Below are 8,893 nucleotides of genomic sequence, written 5' to 3'. Positions count from 1 at the left end.
AAGACAAACCCCTGAATATACTCTGGAATGACATGTTCCAGATTGCACATATCACTGTCTACATCTTTATCAATAAACGCCTGCCACAACTCATTAAGTTTCTCGTCGAAGTACTAATTTGTGGTGGTGAATGTTACAGGTAGGTCTTTGTCATACTTCTCCTTCTTCCTCAGATAATAGAACAAAACATCAATGTGCTGAAACAAAACGTAACAAATAACTAATCATTGAAGGCTCGTAAGCTTTAAACAGCTACGGGTTTTCAAATCAAAATCACAGAAAACAAAGGAAGATGAATGATCACTACTTCTCTTGTGCCAGGCAATAGCAATTACTCCCTCCGTTTCATATTAAATGAGGTACTTTTCTTTTTAGTCTGTTCCAAAACAAATGACACATTTCTAAATTTGGAAATAATTCAACTTTAAACTCTTCATTTTACCCTTTTGCCCTTAATGAGAAGCTTTTATAGACACACAAATGGCATGGCCCCACAAACCTTTTACCCCTTAAGCTTTTAAGACCACAACTTTCAAAAGTCTTCTTCTTTTTTCTTAAACTCCATGCCGAGTCAACTACCTCAAACAATATGAAACGGAGGGAGTAATAATCTGTTCTAACTTAAGATGACTGATCATGTGTACACTGGCTAATTTTTTTTAAAAAAAAATTGTAAAAGTAACTTCTTACATACCGAGTCATCCAAAGGCTGACCATTATATGCCAAAGTGTAAAACTTTTTTTGTCTTCAATATGACATACACCAAGATCATAAGTAGGATTGAGTTCACTAATCATTCCTGGTAACATATATACACAAAAGAGATACAATGATTTGATATAAAATAATGCTATAAGTGACAATATATTAAAATATAAAACTAAACAAAACTCAGAAGTTGGAAACATACTTCTTTCTGGACTTCCCATCTTTGATCCACGCAGCAAATACATTCAACAAAGAGCTGTTAACGCCAGTTCCGATTTTTCTTTGAAAAGGATGCTTGACAGCATAAATTTGCTTTTTTCTTTCGCTGCAACAACACCAGTACTGGAACCTGAATCAAATACAGTAATGAACGGAGACTGCACGGCCTTTGCAGGACATCTCTTTCTTTTTTCCATTTGCGGCGATACTTCAGAAAGTAATTCAAGCTGGTACAAAACAATCTGAGATTCAGCAACCTTTTTCTCAGATTGTTCCTTCATCTGCTCTGCCACCTCATCAACACTTGCAGTCGCACAAACAATGCCAGTCTGACATTCGGGAATCTTTTGTTTCTCTGATTCTTCCTCCGTCTCCCCTGCTGCCTCATCTGCAGTCTCACCAATAGCGCCAGCATGCGCTGCATCTGGTGTGAAAGTTACTTTGGCAACAAACATGTTAACTTTCACACCAGAAGGTCCTTCCATGATATTGACACCTAACTGATCTGCCGCATCGAGCACAATGTTGTTACGATGATACTCACTAGTATCTCCTTGAGAATGTGAAACATCTTTGCCTTCACTTCCACCGACCTATTTTTTTAAAAAAGAATCGAATTATAAAAAATAACAAAGAAAAGAAAAGGGAAAAGTGCAGAATGCACAACTAAACACACCTTACAACCATCCATTTCAACGTCTTCGTTGCCACCAAACTCCATATTGCTCATAAAATCATTATTATCTTGACGACCACTGGTGTCTTCCTCTGGATGTGCACCATATTTTCTTCGCTTGCACCAAGCTATTTTTAAAAAAAAGGATACAGTAAGTTAACTAAAAAATAAAAAGAAATGCACAATGAAAAGAAACACATACCTTGAAATTTATCAACTCAAAAACTTCCTTGAATTTATTAGAAACATATTCCGTGAAGGAATTTAACTACTTATGTAGCTACAAGATGAAACAAACAAGAAAGATAATAGACTTTGAATATACAATTTAAACAATACTTCAAAAAAATTATATATAAAAGAGCAATACAAACTTGTTTCACATCAGCTTTCAACTTCTGCAACTCACGGTCATAATCAACTAGTTGGACATCTGGCGCCTTTTTTGGTGGGACTGGCTCCTTAATTTGTTTCGGGGGTGGCGTGACAAAATCATCGCTATCATCAATAGGAAGTTTTCCCCTGTTACGTGATGTCAAATATTTTTGATACTCATCGTAACTACATTAGGCAAAGTAAATCTCCTTAGCTCTTCAGTTGTTGGAGAAATATTTTTAAACTGCAAATGTAACCAAAAGTGCTTTAGTCCCAGATGTATCAAAGATGTATAAAAATTGTATATTTGATGTATCACAATGAATTGCAATGTATTATATATGTATATACCATCAAGACATAAAAGTTGGTACCTTATTCCCCGTGCTGTTGAAGAAACCAGTAGAGAAGTCCTCACGGTTGGCATGTCTGTCATTTCCCAATTCAATATGCGTGGTGTATGATCTCCAACGCGAACAACAAACTTTTGATCAACTACAGTGCAACATTCATAGAACCACACCTGTAGTGCAAGAGAAAATCCACCAATCCTATAAAACTCAGACTTTCCCCTCAACCTGTCCCTCAACGACTTCATTAAAGCTCGAAATGCAATCTTACCACAGGAAAATGACACATACTCACCACTCTTGACAAGATGAAAATCACGTTACTTATAAATGTCTTCTGAGCCTGAGTGGACATTAGAAATGTGTTTATGAAATAAATGATTGCAATCTTAACTGCGTCTTCATCAGACTGCCATTTCTTCTTCTCAAAACAATCAGTAAACGACTTCTTTGACACCACTTCAAAACAAGAAAATAGGTATCCACCAACCTATTGGGTTTACTGAATTCACCCTCAACATGTTCAACGCCACAACAATTTAAACACACTTACAACACTAAATTCTCGAAGACCAAAACGTAAAACACATTCGTCATTCAATTTCACATAAAATTGATCACACTTATCTTGAACCAACTATTAAAGAACGAATAAGTTGTGCCTGGATAGCAACTCGAGGTAAATCAAGGAAATAGCCAAAACAGCTTTCCCTAAACATCCGAAGCAGGACATCGGTCAACTTTGACTGTAAAACCGATACGATGTCCACATTAGTGTATGATGACCAATGAGTAACAGGAAAAGGCTCACCAACTGGATATAGAGCTTCCAAGGCTACAAATACATGACACGAATTTAAAACAAACAAATACAAACTAAATCCAATTTTAAAAGAAGATTCAACAATAGAAAAAATTATAACTGAAATTGTATGTACCTTACAAACTTTGTTAGGCATTTTAACTTTTTCTGCCTTCTGAACCTTACTTTTTTTTGTTCGACACCCAAATTCACTTCGTCCTCCATGACACGTTTTCTCTTACCTTGATCATCATCCACTCTAACTCTTTTGCTCTTCTTTCACTCAGATTGTCCAACAACATCCTTTCGAGATTCTAACACTTTAACATTGTCGGAACGATTTTGTCTTCGCATATTTCGTTCATCAATCAATTTCTCAACTAAAACCGGGGTTGAATGAGGAGATAAACTCATCGACCTAGTTTCTCTTCTCATGTTGCTCGATTTCTCAATTGAAACCGACTTTGAATAAGGTGATGAACTCATCGAACGAGTTTGTCTTCTCATATTGATCTGTTTCACAATTGAAACTAAGTTCAATGAGAAAATTAAAAAAAAATTTATACGAACAAACGGTTACAGAAATTTATGAAGAAACTGATACAAAAACTCGACCAAAACTTACAAAATAGTCTATAACAGATACATACAATGAACTCTAACTAAACAATTCAGTCGCAAAAGCCTAAAGAAAAGCAACATCGCTTCTACAAAAACACATGCAATCCGAAAATATACAAAACAAGAGGTTTTCTACTCCAAATTACCTGGAATCAGATGAAAATACCTTAGTAGATATTTTATTTTAGACTATTTTTGGTTGGAAAAGTTTGTAGAGTGACAGTTTGGATAATTTTTCCGAATTTTTACCAGTTGTTTAGTAGATGATCCTTTTTTTTAAGTTTCTTGCAACTGATGGGCCTTTTAGACCAAGGTTTAAAGAATTTCTTTGAGCAACCTGAAAAGCGTATGAAAAAACGTTAGGCCACAGTCTAAAAAGTCTAATATTTTGTGAGCAAACTGAAAATTATATAAGCAAATATTAAATCGAATCAAACGTTTCCCGGAAGGAATAATTTTCAGAGGGCTATATTTGCGTAACTTATAAAAATAGGGACAAAATCTAAACAATGACGTTAGAAAAGGACATTTGTGTAATTAAGCCGTTTGAATGTGCCGGTCCACTTGGGCAAATCGGAGCCCAACTTGATCGGGAGAAATCCACATAAACATATATGAGCAAGCGATAATGAACTGTGAGTACTAGCTTATACAACTTATACAATAACAAAATCCAAAAAAAAATAAAATTGAGACATTTCTAAAAAAAAAAAAAAGAAAAAAGAAAGTTGATAAAGGTCTTAAGTAAATTTTTTGGTTCTTGGTGTAATACGCTTCTTGGGTTTTCAAAGATTTATGCATTAGTCATTAATTAGGTTCAAGAGATAGGCTCATACTTCGTAGTTTAGTAAAGGGATTCAAGTAAAATTTGCATTCATTTGAGTAAGGTATTGGTTGGAGTTCAAAAAATAGATGCACCCGCTCGTTTATTAGCGCAAGGTTCGTTTAAGTTTTGCTAAGTACTAAAAGCCTAAGTCATGATATGCGTCACCAGAGTGGAAAGCTAAATCCAAAGCCCAATGAGGAGAATTCATATTTTGATCATATGACATGTTAAATTAAACATTACTTAAATATAAATTAAAAAGAATTAACTTAAATAGTCGTCCATCCAACTGTTTAAACTAAAAATAGCCAAAGAATATGTAATAAAATATATAATTTGTATATAATATGTGTATAACTATATATAATTAGCGTATAACTTATGTATACGGGTTAGAAAAGTAAACAGTGAATCTGGTCAGCTATTTGGGTAAAGATCACAATTTAAGACACCTAATTTTTTATAATTAAAAATAGCCGGAGGATGTATAAAAACTGTATGATTCATATACAATATATGTATAACTATGTATAATTTACGTATACCGACAAGAAAAAGTAAGTAGCTAATCCCATCAGGCTATATAGGTAATGATCTCAATTAACACACCCAATTGTTCAACTAAAAAATAGCCGGAGGATGTATAATAAATATATAATTCATATATATTTCATGTATAATTATGTATAATTAGTATATAATCTATATATACCGGCTAGCAAAAGTAAACAATGAATCTTGCCGATTATTTGGTAAAGATCTCGATTAAAGGTCAATTAAAATAATGCAAGTGAATTGTTCTATACCTAATTAAATATGGCTTTGTCATAGATCCAATTTGATTGATTTGATATTGAGAAATTTTCATAAAGCTCTATCTTTTAGTGGTAGTTAGCTATCTATAGATACCATTTGCTATATTACGGATTGTAGATACGTTTTCTGTTGTTATAAGATGTATTAGATGTATTTAAGCTACTGTATTCATGAATACAGTAGCAAAAATAGGCGTGAATCAGGGAAGTCCAACTAATCAGTTGTTGTATTCGAGTGTATTCGACTGTATTCATGGCGTGAAACATGGGATTACAGCTGGACAGATTATTGTATTCGACTGTATTCACGGCGTGAAACAGGGGATTACACTATTTTTAAACGGAAGGTGAATCAATTAACATAATAGACTCCTAATATAACTCAACATACTCAATTATAACAAACAAATTTTGTATTTCCAGTTATAGAAAAGATTCTCAACCGAAAATTACATATAATACAACGGGATACATTGAAATACAATGAAAAAAAGACAGTGAATACAATGAAATACATGGAATACAGCGAGATACATTGAATTACAATAAAAAAAAGATAATGAATACAATAAAATACATGAAAATACAGCGTGATACGTTGAAAATACATTGAAATATATTAACAGAAAATCAAGTTGCTCAGCCCCAAACTCCGTCGTCTTTGTTCAAGAACAAACCCTAATTTCCGGCAAATCCGCCGTCGAGCAAAAACCCTGAATCTCACTGTTCCCACACATCAAAATTACAAATTCAACATCAAAATTACAGGAAGAAGAAATTGCTAAGTTTTTCGCCGACGACCCATCGGATCGTGAAACTCATCCTTTCGTTTCCATCTGGAATCTTCTTCATTGCATTGCCTTTTTGATTTTACCACACTACTGAATCTCCTCTGCCCTTCTACTTCTGCTCTTTCATCACTCTTCCCCTCCCTCTTTCATTCTAAGCAAAGCCTTAGTTTTTCGATCTGGGTATTTTTATCCGTCTCCAGTGGTATCGTTTGACAAGGGAGGTTTTGAAGGAAATATTCGCTTTAATAAGCAAACCTGTTGTTAAGAGAATGGCATGTATCAAAGTAGAGAGAGAAAGAAAATGGTGTCACTGAATAGCATATTTAGTTGCTTAGGGGTAGGAGGTAACCAAAATTAGATATTTTGCTATAAACATTAAAAGGTATCTATAAAATATAATTTTTGTAAATGGTATTTATTTAAAATAAATAAGGTGTTAACCTTTACTATAGGAGGTAAAAATTCCTTTGATAATCCGAATCATCAACTCAAGTGGACAAATCGGTTTATAACGAAATTGTCTCTCTTACATAACAATAATTTGAGGTCGTACATCCCCTTAAGAGCATCTCAAATTTCAGGGATCTTAGAGCCCATTTAGACATAAGAAATTTTTACTTTTTTCAAAAAAAAGTTTACTTTTTTTTTCGAAATCAGCATTTTCATAAAATTTCTAATTTTCACCTGAAGATGCATTTTGGAATTTTTCGAAAATCTGAAAAACTCAAAAAAATCGTTTTTCAAAATTTTTATTCGGATCACTCACAAAACTTCAAAAACAACCAATAATTATATTTATGTCCAAAAACAACTCTAATTTTTAAATACTATTTTTACTTAAATTTTTTATTCACTTTTTTTGAAATTTTAGAATTTTTATGTCCAAACGCCCACTTAACAATTCTTAGAGAAGTTTTCCTCAAGGTCAAGTACCACACAATGCTTTTTGGGTTTTGAATATATCCCAAGGAGAACTATATCATCCTTTGTTTGAGTGATACATTATTTTAGCTCTCGAATTAACGAAACAAAAAAGAGAAATCAAGAGAAGTTTTTCAAATAAATCCAAGATGTTTCTACTCTTCGTGAGAGTTGGGATCTGCTGAGATCATTTAATAATTAGTCATATTGTAGTCGCCTTACATTTATATAGGCTATTTTTGTAAACACTTAGGCTACTATTGTAATAAGGCAGTTAGATTAGTAGTTAGTGGAGGTTAGAGCTGGTGCCAGCTGTACACATGTATAAATATATTGTACAGATATTTTGGAGTGTAAGAAGAATTCATTTCTGCTTCAGTCTGTTTCTCGAAGCTTCCTAGTGTGGATGTTTTCCCCTTCCTCCATTGGAGCTCGATCTGAGCTCGATTACATTGTTGATTCTCAGCATTTTGTCATGGTATCAGAGTATAGGCTCCGATTCTCTCTTTAGTCACTCAATTTAGTCAATGTCTCTCAGAACTTCATTCGTTTTCTTTGAAATTACTGATTCGATTCAATTAGGGTAAAATTACAGAAGGAAATCACTTCCGCTGAGTTTTGATTGTTGTTCGATCGCGAGTCGATTCCTACACTTTAAGTCATTGCAGGAGACAAATAAACTCTAGATTCATCTAGTCCTCTGTACATGCATCCGTCAGAGAATACCGGAACGATGCTGATACTGGTGGCTTTCGACGGCACCGGCTGTAGATCCTGGAGGAGAGGAGTACTTAGGGCGCTATCAGTGAAGAACAAAGTCGGATTTATCACAGGAAGGGTTAAGAAGCCAGATGCGATTCACACCACTTTTGATCAATGGGAACGGTGTGATGATATAGTCACTTCCTGGATTCTCAACTCATTTTTGAAAGATTTGGCTGATAGTCTACAATATGTTAAGGATGCGAAGGAATTATGGCAAGAATTGGAAGATAGATGTGACCAAAATAACACTACCAAGTTGTATCAGCTTCAGAAGGAAATCAGTGATCTAAGCCAGGGAACTCTCGACATCACTGGCTACTACACCAAAATGAAGAAGCTTTGGGAAGAACTTAATACCTTAAATGCACACGCTCAGTGCAATTGTACCTGCACCTGTGGAGCTAAGGCAAACATGCACAAGGCAGAACATGATAGAAGATTAATTCAGTTCCTAATGGGGTTAAATGAGGTGTACATTGTGGTGAGAGGTAGTATTTTGATGATGAACCCACTACCTAGCATTGCACAAGCGTTTTCCATACTCATTCATGAGGAAAAACAGAGGAAAGTTAAGCCACGCAATCAATTTGTGATGGAATCTGCATCTCTTAATGCAAGTGCAGGAAACAATAATTTCAAACCCAATTATAATACAAAGGGATACAATGCTGGAAATAATGCAAATAGAGGAGGATATCCATCGAACAAGCCCCGCGTGTTTTGTGAGTATTGTAAGAAGCCAATACACAGTAAAGATAAGTGTTTCAAACTCCATGGGTACCCTTGGAATTCAAAGTATCCTAGTTATGGTAACAACAATAAAGGGAAGAGAGTTGCATCAAATATATTTGGAACACCAAATGACGGACCTAATGTTTCAGAATTCGAAGGAGGTCATCATGAACAGGGAAGACTTATACATCACCTAACTCAAGAACAATATGGACAACTTCTTAACATTCTCTAAAAACATCAAACAGAAAACACAGGGGAAAAGCAAGGAGACATGAACCTGGCTGGAGG

The sequence above is a fragment of the Nicotiana attenuata genome, unplaced genomic scaffold, assembly GCF_001879085.1.
Source record: "Nicotiana attenuata strain UT unplaced genomic scaffold, NIATTr2, whole genome shotgun sequence".
In the NCBI taxonomy this organism is placed as follows: domain Eukaryota; kingdom Viridiplantae; phylum Streptophyta; class Magnoliopsida; order Solanales; family Solanaceae; genus Nicotiana; species Nicotiana attenuata.
This window is presented reverse-complemented; position numbering follows the sequence as displayed.